At 41.8% G+C, this 10,951-nt stretch overlaps 1 pseudogene; it reads left to right on the forward strand.

Moving 5' to 3' along the window:
• Positions 1-8,662: 8,662 nt before the first annotated feature.
• Positions 8,663-10,736, forward strand: LOC100407471 (60 kDa heat shock protein, mitochondrial-like; annotated as a pseudogene).
• Positions 10,737-10,951: the final 215 nt, after the last annotated feature.

Consider the following 10,951-nt stretch of genomic DNA (forward strand, 5'->3'; position numbering starts at 1 on the left):
TAAAATACCTTGGAATACAACTCAAAAGGAACGTAAGGGACCTCTTCAAGGAGAACTACAAACCACTGCTAAACGAAATCAGAGAGGACATAAACAGATGGAGAAACATTCCATGTTCATAGTTAGGAAGAATTAATATCGTGAAAATGGCTATACTGCCCAAAATAATTTACAGAATCAACGCTATCCCCATCAAGCTACCATTGACTTTCTTCACAGAACTGGAAAAAACCACCATGAACTTCATATGGAACCAAAAGAGAGCCCGCATAGCCAAGTCAATTCTAAGCAAAAAGAACACAGCGGGGGGCATCACACTACCGGATTTCAAACTATACTACAAGGCTACAGTAATGAAAACAGCATGGTACTGGTACCAAAACAGAGATATAGACCAATGGAACAAAACAGAGGCACCGGAGGCAACACAACATATCTACAACCATACAATCTTTGATAAACCTGACAAAAACAAGCAATGGGGAAAGGATTCCCTGTTTAACAAATGGTGTTGGGAAAACTGGCTAGCCATGTGCAGAAAGCAGAAACTGGACCCCTTCCTGACACCTTACACTAAAATTAACTCCAGATGGATTAAAGACTTAAATATAAGACCTGGCACCATAAAAATCCTAGAAGGAAATCTAGGCAAAACCATCCAGGACATAGGAGTAGGCAAGGACTTCATGAACAAAACACCAAAAGCATTGGCAACAAAAGCCAAAATAGACAAATGGGACCTAATGAAACTCCACAGCTTCCGCACAGCAAAAGAAACAGTCACTAGAGTGAATTGGCAACCAACAGAATGGGAAAAAATTTTTGCAGTTTACCCATCTGACAAAGGGCTGATATCCAGAATTTACAAAGAACTCAAACAGATTTACAGGAAAAAACAAACAAGCCCATTCAAAAGTGGGCAAAGGATATGAACAGACAATTTATGAAAGAAGACATATATGAGGCCAACAGTCATATGAAAAAATGCTCATCGTCACTGGTCATCAGAGAGATGCAAATCAAAACCACATTGAGATACCATCTCACGCCAGTTAGAATGGCGATCATTAAAAAATCTGGAGACAACATGCTGGAGAGGATGTGGAGAAAAAGGAACACTTTTACACTGTTGGTGGGAGTGTAAATTAGTTCAACCATTGTGGAAGACAGTGTGGCGATTCCTCAAGGCCTTAGAAATAGAAATTCCATTTGACCCAGCAATCCCATTACTGGGTATATATCCAAAGGACTATAAATCGTTCTACTATAAGGACACATGTACACGAATGTTCATTGCAGCACTGTTTACAATAGCAAAGACCTGGAATCAACCCAAATGCCCATTGATAATAGACTGGATTGGAAAAATGTGGCACATATACACCATGGAATATTATGCAGCAATCAGAAATGATGAGTTTGTGTCGTTTGTAGGGACATGGATGAATCTGGAGAACGTCATCCTCAGCAAACTGACACAAGAACAGAAAATGACACACCGCATATTCTCACTCATAGGCGGGTGATGAAAAATGAGAATACATGGACACAGGGAGGGGAGTACTAAACACTGGGGTCTATTGGGGGAAAAGGGGAGGGCCAGTGGGAGGGGGAGGTGGGGAGGGATAGCCTGGGGAGAAACGCCAAATGTGGGTGAAGGGGAGAAAGGAAGCAAAACACACTGCCACGTGTGTACCTATGCAACTGTCTTGCATGTTCTGCTCATGTACCCCAAAACCTAAAATGCAATAAAAAAATTAAAAAAAAAAAAGAAGTCAAAACTAACAGATGGTGAAGCTGTAGAGAAAAGGAACACTTATACACCGTTGAGGGAAATGTAAATTGGTTCAGCCACTGGATTAATTATATATATAGGCAGAAAGAGGGAAAGAGAGATAATAGGAGGTTTATTATGAAAATTTATTCATGCAATTATGGTGACTGAGAAGTCCACAATTTGCTTTCTGCAAGCTGGAGAACCAGGAAAGATAATGGTAGAATTGACTCTGAGTCCAGAGCCTGAGAACTGGATAAACCAACAGTGTAATTCCCAGAGTCTGAAGGCTCATGAACTAGGAGCTTTGATGTTCAGGCACAGAAGATGGATATTTTAACTCAAGATAAGAGAGAGAATTTAATTTGCCCTTCCTTTCTCGGTCTCTTTATTCTTTTTCTTTTTTTTTTTTTTCTTTTAAGATGTAGTGTCGGCCGGGCTCGGTGGCTCATGCCTATAATCCCAGCACTTTGGAGGCCGAGGCAGGTGGATCATGAGGTCAAGAGATCGAGACCGAGAACAATCCAAGATGGCCGATCGATAACAGCTTGGTATTGCAGCTCTCATCAAAGCACAGAGAACTAGAGGACACCACATTTTCAGACAAATTCTGGTCGCTCATGGAGCAGAAGATCCCCAGTGGAGGAACCACACGGGTCGCCAGTGCGACCCTTGTGGCTGGCGCAGCGGTTTTGCCAGCACCTCGGCGTGGCAGCTCTCAGAGCAGAGTAAACAGGGCTGGCTCCCCTTCTGACCGAGGCTTGGAGGACCCACACGGGCCACCAGCGCAACTCTTGTGACCGGCACAGCGGCTTTGCCAGCACCTCAGCGGCAGCTCTCGGTGCAGAGTAAACGAGACTGGTTCCCCTTCTGACCGAGGTTTGGAGCCCTGGGAAGGCAGAGTCGCCCATTACAGACACAAGAAAGAAGCCAGACAGGATAATCCTGGGCAGAAAAGCACCATCAGTCTTAACGCTGCCATTCTGGCCCTGGGAACTAACAACTTGGACGTCCAATCAAGAGACCTAATCGGAAAGTTGGTAATTTCAAAGACGAAAGGAGGATAAATTTACAATGATGGGAAGAAACCAGCATAAAAAGGCTGAGAATACTCAAAATCAGAATGCCTCTCCCTCTAAAGATGATCACAATTCCACATCAACAATGGAACAAGGCTTAACAGAGAACGAGCACATCCCAATGACAGAATCACTCTTCAAGGAATGGATAATAAGAAACTTTTGTGAGTTAAAAGAGCATGTGGTAGCCCAATGTAAAGAAACTAGGAACTTTGAAAAAAGGTTTGACGAAATCCTATTGAGAATAGACAACTTAGGAATATAAGTGAATTAATGGAACTGAAGAATACAATACAGGAACTCCCAGAAGTATGCACAGGTTTAAACACTCGAATTGTTCAAGCAGAAGAAGGGATATCAGAGATCAAAGTCCAACTTAATGAAAGAAAACAAGAAGACAAGATTAGAGATAAAAGGATAAAAAGGAATGAGCAAAGTCTCCAAGAAATGTGGGACTATGTGAAAAGACCAAATTTACATTTGATAGGTGTACCTGAATGCGACAGAGAGAATGAATCCAAGCTGGAAAATACCGTTCAGGATATTATTCAGAAAAATCTTCCTGAACTAGCAAAGCAGGTCAATATTCAACCCCAGGTAATACAGAGAACACCACAAAGATATTCCGCAAGAAGAGCAACCCCAAGGCACATAATCGTTAGATTCACCAGGGTAGAAATGAAGGAGAAAATACTAAGGGCAGCCAGAGAGAAAGGTCAGGTTACCCACAAAGGCAAGCCTATCAGACTTACAGCAGATCTCTCAGCAGAAACTCTACAAGCCAGAAGAGAGTGGGGGCCAATATTCAACATCCTCAAAGAACAGAACCTTCAGCCAAACTAAGAATTTCACAATTCTTCAGAATTTCATATCCAGCCAAACTAAGCTTCACAACTGAAGGAAAAATAAAATCTTTTATGAACAAGCAAGTACTCAGAGATTTTATTACCACCAGGCCTGCTGTACAAGAGCTTCTGAAAGAGGCATTACACACAGAAAGAAACAACCAGTATTAGCCTTACTAAAAATATACCAAAAAGTAAAGAGCACCAACATAAAGAAGAATTTACATCAACGAATGGATCAAACAGCCAGTTAACATCAAATGGCAGTAACCCTAAATTTAAATCGACTAAATCCCCCAATCAAAAGACACAGCCAAAACCCAACAGCATGTTACATCCAGACCTGTTTCACATGCAAGGATACACAAAGACTCAAAACAAAGGAATGGAGAAAGATTTACCAACCAAATGGAGAGCAAAAATAAATAAATAAATAAACAAAAAGCAGGAGTTGCAATTCTCATAGCAGATAAAATAGATTTTAAAGCAACAAAGATAGAGTGGCAAAAGGATCAATACAACATCAAGAGCTAACAATCCTAACACCCAGATACATAGAGACTTAGATTCAATGAGACAGAAAATTAATAAGGATATCAAGGACTCGAACTCAGATCCAGAACAAGTGAACTTAATAAATATTTATAGAGCTCTCCACTTCAAATACACAAAATATACATTCTTGTCAATACCACATCACACCTACTCTTAGGTTTAAATGAAACATTGATTGGCCATTATTAATACCCATTTTTTTTTCAGAATAAAGCAATATTTCTGTTCACCCTCCCTCTCTCTCGTCCTCTTTCTTTCTCTCCTTTACTCATTTTTTTTTCTTTCCTTCTCTCAAGAAAAGAAATCAACTTGTAAACCTCTAGATCCAGGTCGGCAATGTCTCTCTCATTGCTTGAATTCCTTCCTTCTTTCTCTTCCCTCCCTCCATCCCTCCCCCCCTTCCTCCCTTCCTTCCTTCATCCCTTCCTTCCTCCCTCCCTTCCTCCTTCCCTCCCTTCCTGCCTTCCTCCCTTCCTCCTTCCCTCCCTAAAAAAAAAAAGAGAGAGAGAGATCGAGACCATCCAGGTCAACAAGGTGAAACCCCTTCTCTACTAAAAATACAAAAATTAGCTGGGCATGGTGGTGCACGTTTGTAGTCTCAGCTACTCAGGAGGCTGAGGCAGGAGAATTGCTTGAACCCAGGAGGTGGAGGTTGCAGTGAGCCGAGATCATGCCATTGCACTCCAGTCTGGGTAACAACAGCGAAACTCTCTTAAAAAAAAAAAAAAAAAATGGAGTGTCACTCTGTCTGTCGCCCAGGCTGGAGTGCAGTGGCCTGATCTCGGCTCACTGCAACCTCCAACTCCTGGATTCAAGGGATTCTCCTGCCTCAGCCTCCCAAGTAGCTGGGACTACAGGCATGTGCCATCATGCCTGGATTTTTGTATTTTTAGTAGAGAAAGGGTTTTACCATGTTGGCCAGGCTGGTCTCAAACTCCTGACCTTGTGATCCACCAGCCTCGGCCTCCCAAAATGCTTGGATTACAGGCGTGAGCCACCACATCCAGCTGTCTCTTTATTCTATATGAGCCCTCAATGGATTGAATAATCCCTGACCATATGGGAGAGAGCAGATCTTCTTTACTTTGTTTACTGGTTTAAACGCTAATCTCTCCCAGAAACACCCACACAGACACACCTAGAAATCATGGTGACATGATTTCTGGGCATTCCTTGGCCCAGTCAAACTGACACACAATTAATCATCACAAGGCCTATAAATTCTATTTGTTTTATTTTCAAATATGCCTGTCCTTTTCTCCATATTCTGTTATTTCCCTGTGAGTATAGATGTTTATCTGTTTAATCATTTTAAACATACTAACCCTCTTTTTGAAAATTATTATATTATCTTAAGTTTTAGGGTGTTCATTCCCCTCCTGTTTCCGATGCTCCGTCTTAGTAAACTGCTTCCTTATGTAATTTGTCATTTTTCCAGTGAGAAACTCAAGTTCTGGATTTTTCTATGGGGAGTTCCAAGTACCCTAGTATTAAAAATATTTGCTTCGCTTCTGCTCCATCCTTTGTGTTTTTCTGGGATTGAATTTTTTATTACTACTTTTCAGCTTCTAAATTCTTGAGTCCATGCTTAATGTAAATTTAGATTCTATACCTATGCTTGAAACTTTGGGTTTTTATGGGTGGCTTTTTGCCTTGCTGGAGTCCTGGGCAGATACATGCTTCCTTGAAGAATGGTATAAAGACCAAACGCACCCACCCTAAAGACTGCCTGGTTCCAGTCTTCACCTGACTTAGTAATAGTACTGAACCTCAAGCATAGTGTACAAAAAATAAATCTCCTGACTCAGTCACCCTGTCAAGATTAACTTCTTAGTGAAAAGTGACCAGAAAATTCCACATACCAGTACAGAAAAATGGCAGTAATAGTTAAAACATATATCACATAATATGCACTCTATACTGTTCTAAAGTTTTGCCTATATTATCTCATTTAATCCTTATGAAATGTTACAAAGTAGGTATAATTATTAAGTTCATTTTACAGATAAGGAAATTGAGTCATGGGCAGTTGGGTTTTGGTTATTTTGTTTTGTTTTGACTTTTTATTTTTACAATATGCCTGAGGCTTAGTGGATTATCTTTCTGTTTTTTCTACATTCAATTCTGTGTGTGTGTGTGTGTGTGTGTGTGTGAGTGTGTGTATTCTTTTTCTGTACCAGAAAAGGCCTGGGGGAATGGTTGAGGCAGGAGGTAATAAGTGGGGAGGTGAGGCAGGGGGTGCAATTGACCCCAGTACAATCTGCTCTGTTATCAGTATCCAAAGTGTGCATTTGAGTTCTGAACATTCTGTCCACTCACAGCCATTAATTGCAATGGCTCATCTTGCAACATCACACATTCTTTCTACCCTGATGCCTTTTGAGATTGTACTTAAATTTTTAAAGGCTCATAGACAACCTGTGGCTATCTCTATAGCACATCACCCCTCTGAGCTGAAAGCTCTTTATTTTAATTAATCAGAATAGAAACCACTACAATCAGCTGAAAGCTCTTATAATCTGTAAGACACGAGGTGATCAAAGCAGATAAAAGTGGGCATGTTACCCCAAGTCACATCTGAAGCCCTGAGTCTCTTCCCAAATACCTTGTCTTAATAATTAAAAAAAAAGAGTATCTTCCTAGGTTCACTAGAATTATTAAATATTATGGGAGAAAAAAATACTATAATGTATTCATCAAAAACATTTTGCTTGGAAGTTCAAAGAAGTTAGTCAAAATGGAAGTTTTTTTTTTAATCTATCCAGTTGTTATTGTCTATAGCATGTAAAAGGAAATAAAAATGGTAACCGGGAAGAAAGTCATTGTTAATAAAATTTAACCATCTATTATTTAAACTGATAGAATTTAAAAATTGATCATATGATCTGCTATGATTTTCTAAACCATTAATCTGGTAGCTGCAAAACTATAGTGAATAGGACAGGTTGTGACACAGCCCAAGATTTCCCTGCATTCTCCCATCCTAAGCTCCTGATGACAAAAGTTCATAGCAGCAGACACGGGCCAGACTGGGGAGGGGAAGGAGTATCCAGTAAAAAAGGTATCTCCACTAACCACTGCCCCAATCAGAACCCAAATGTGGGACCTCTGTTTCCTCTTTGTGTCAGGATGCAGGTTGTTCAACCCTAATGGGCCTCAGGTTCCTCATTTGTGAAATGTGTGCTAACCCAAGTGTTCATCAGCCACCTTTGTACACCTACAACAATAGGCCACAATTCCTCCTCCCCTTCCCCTTCCTCTCCTTCTTCTTCTTCTCCTTCTTCCTCTTCTTTGAGACAGGGTCTTGCTCTGTTGCCCAGGCTGAAGTGCAGTGGTTCAATCATGGCTCACTGTAGCCTTGACCTCCTGGGCTCAAGTGACACTCTCACCTCAGCCTCCCCAGTAGCTGGAACTACAGGCACATGTCACTACACCTGGCTAATTTTTGTATTTTTTATACAGATGGGGTCTTCCTATGTTGCTCAGACTTGTCTTGAACTCCTGGGCTCAAGCAATCCACCAGCCTCAGCCTCCCAAGGTACTGGGATTACAGGAATGTAATCCTCGATATCTTAACTAAGATAGTTTCACCCCCCACCCAAATACAGCAAGAAATACAGCATGCTGGCTCCCACCCCAAATGGCTCCGAAGGTAACCAGGACCTTACACTTCTGGAGACCTGCTCAGATTTCTGTGATCCACGGACCCTTCAATCCCACTCACTCCCATCTTGCCTCCTGCAGTTTTGTCTTCTCTTCATCCTCACTAGCCCAACACATACAGCAACTCCTTTTTCTTTTAATTTCCCAGAACCACCACAGTGACAGCCTTCTGAATATATCAAACCATATTTTGAAGGTTTAAGAAAAAAGGAGACTTATGGTGATGGGGGTTGGGGGTGCACTCTCACATGGTCTAAATTTGAATTTTAGACATTGCTGTCCTCAAGAGTCCCTCAACCATCTTTGATCATGGAATGTTCTCCCTGGCTGTTTTTTCTCTTTGGGTACCCTCACACTTCCAACATGTGGCTCAAAACCAGCTCCCTATTTATCTTCCTCCTGCACCTAGCCTTCAAGTTCCCACAGTCTCTTGGCATTTTCATACAGAGCAGTTTCTTCTCTCCACCCCTGACCCTGAACGTTCTGAAACTTATATTCTAACAAAGGAAAGTCATTAAGATGCTTTGAAAATAAAGGGCCAACTATTTCCCCTATTTCCCAGCCCTAACCCTGAACACAGGAGAAGCTGTGCCATCAGTCTTTACAGGATGACATCTCTAGAAGTAGTTCCATCACTCACCAATGTCTTAAAGGAGAAGAGAGCAGTATAAAGTCTCATTACTCACCCTCACTCACCAATGATGATCTGCCTCACCGCGCCGTACCTTGCCACCGCCCCCGCAGAAATGCTTCGGTTACCACAATCTTGCCAACTGAAACTGGCGTCCAGGGTGCTGGATCCTCATCTCACTCGGGCTTATGCCAAAGACGTTAAATTTGGTGCAGATGCCTGAGCCTTAGTGCTTCAAGGTGCAGACCTTTTAGCCAATGCTGTAGCTGTTACAATGGGGCCAAAGGGAAGTAGAGTGATTATTGAACAGAGCTGGGGAAATCCTAAAGTAACTGTTGCAAAGTCAATTGACTTGTAGAATAAATATAAAAATATTGGCGATAAACTTGTTCAAGATGTGGCCAATAACATAAATAAAGCGGCTGGGGATGGCGCTACCACTGCTACTGTACTGGCACGCTCTATTGCCAAGGAAGCCTTCGAGAAGATTAGCACAGGTGCTAATTCTGTGGAAATCAGGACAGGTGTGATGGTAACTGTTGATGCTGTAATTGCTGAACTTAAAAGGCTAAACCTGTTGCACAGGTGGCTACAATTTCTGCAAATGGAGACAAAGAGAATTGGCAATATCATCGCTGATGCAATGAAGAAGGTTGGAAAAAAGGGTGTCATCACAGTAAAGACTGAAAAAACACTGAATGATGAACTAGAAATTATTGAAGGCATGAGGTTTGGTTGAGGCTATATTTCTTCATACTTTATTAACACATCAAAAGGTCAGAAATGTGAATTCCAGGATGCCTATGTTCTATTGAGTTAAAAGAAAATTTCTAGTGTCCAGTCCATTGTACCTGCTCTTGAAATTGCCAATGCTCACCCTAAGTCTTTGGTCATAATCACTGAAGACCTTTATGGAGAAGCTCTAAGTACACTCGTCTTGAATAGGCGAAAGGTTGGTCTTTAGGTTGTGGCAGTCAAGGCTCCAGGGTTGGTGACAATAGAAAGAACCAGCTTAACGATATGGCTATTGCTACTGGTGGTGCAGTGTTTGGAGAGGAAGGGCTGACCTTAAATCTTGAAGATGGTTAGTCTCGTGACAGGAAAAGCTGGAGAGGTCATTTTTTTTTCTTTTTTTTTTTTTTTTTTTTGAGACAGTCTCCCTCCGTCGCCAGGCTCCAGGCTGGAGTGCAGTGGCACGATCTTAGCTCACTGCAACCTCTGCCTCCCATATTCAAGCAATTCTTCTGCCTCAGTCTCCCAAGTAGCTGGGACTACAGGCACGCACCAACACACCCAGCTAATTTTTGTATTTTTAGTAGAGATGGGGTTTCACCATGTTGGCCAGGATGGTCTCGATCTCTCGACCTCATGATCCACCTGCCTCGGCCTCCCAAAGTGCTGGGATTACAGGCGTGAGCTACCGTGCCCGGCCGGAGAGGTCATTCTGACCAAAGACCTCTGTGTGCTTAAAAAGAAAAGGCGTCAAGGCTCAAATTGAAAAACATATTCAAGAAGTCATTGAGCAGTTAGATGTCACAACTAGTGAATATGAAAAGGAAAAAGTGAATGAACAGATGGCAAAACTTTCAGATGGTGTAGCTGTGCTGAGGTTGGTGGGACAAGTGATGCCGAAGTGAATGAAAAGAAAGATAGAGTTACAGATGCCCTTAATGCTACAAGAGCTGCTGCTGAAGAAGGCATTGTTTGGGAGGGGGTTGTGCCCTGCTTTGGTGCATTCCAGTCTTGGACTCGTTGACCTCAGCTAATGAAGTTCAAAAAATTGGTAGAGAAATTGTTAAAGAACATTCAAAATTCCAGCAATGACCTTTGCTGAGAATGCAGGTGTTGAAGGATCTTTGATAGTTGAGAAAATGATACAGAGTTCCTCACAAGTTGGTTGCGATGTTGAGTTCGGAGGTTTTGTGAATATGGTGGAAAAAGGAATTATTGACCCAACTAAGGTTGTGAGAACTGCTTTATTGGATGCTGCTGGTGTGGTCTTTCTGTTAACTGCAGCAGAAGTTGTAGTCACAGAAATTCCTAAAGAAGAGAAGGCCCCTGGGGTGGTATGGGAGGTGGCATGTTCTAACTCCTAGAATAGGGCTTTACCTTTATTAATGAACTGTGACAGGAAGCCCAAGGCAGTGTTCCTCACCAATAACTTCAGAGAAGTCAGTTGGAGAAAATGAAGAAAAGGCTGGCGGATGTTTAAGAAATCACTGGAGCCATCAGTTACTGGTTTCGGTTGACAAACTAGATAATGGTTTGTTGCTGTCGTTGTCCACGCCTACAGATAGTTTATGTTGTATTTTTGAATAAAGAATTTGTACATTCCTGATACTGGGTACAAGAGCCATGTACTAATGTACTGCTTTCAGCTTAAATCACTGAGGCATTTTCACTG

This window comes from Callithrix jacchus, chromosome 8 (assembly GCF_049354715.1).
Source record: "Callithrix jacchus isolate 240 chromosome 8, calJac240_pri, whole genome shotgun sequence".
NCBI lineage: Eukaryota > Metazoa > Chordata > Mammalia > Primates > Cebidae > Callithrix > Callithrix jacchus.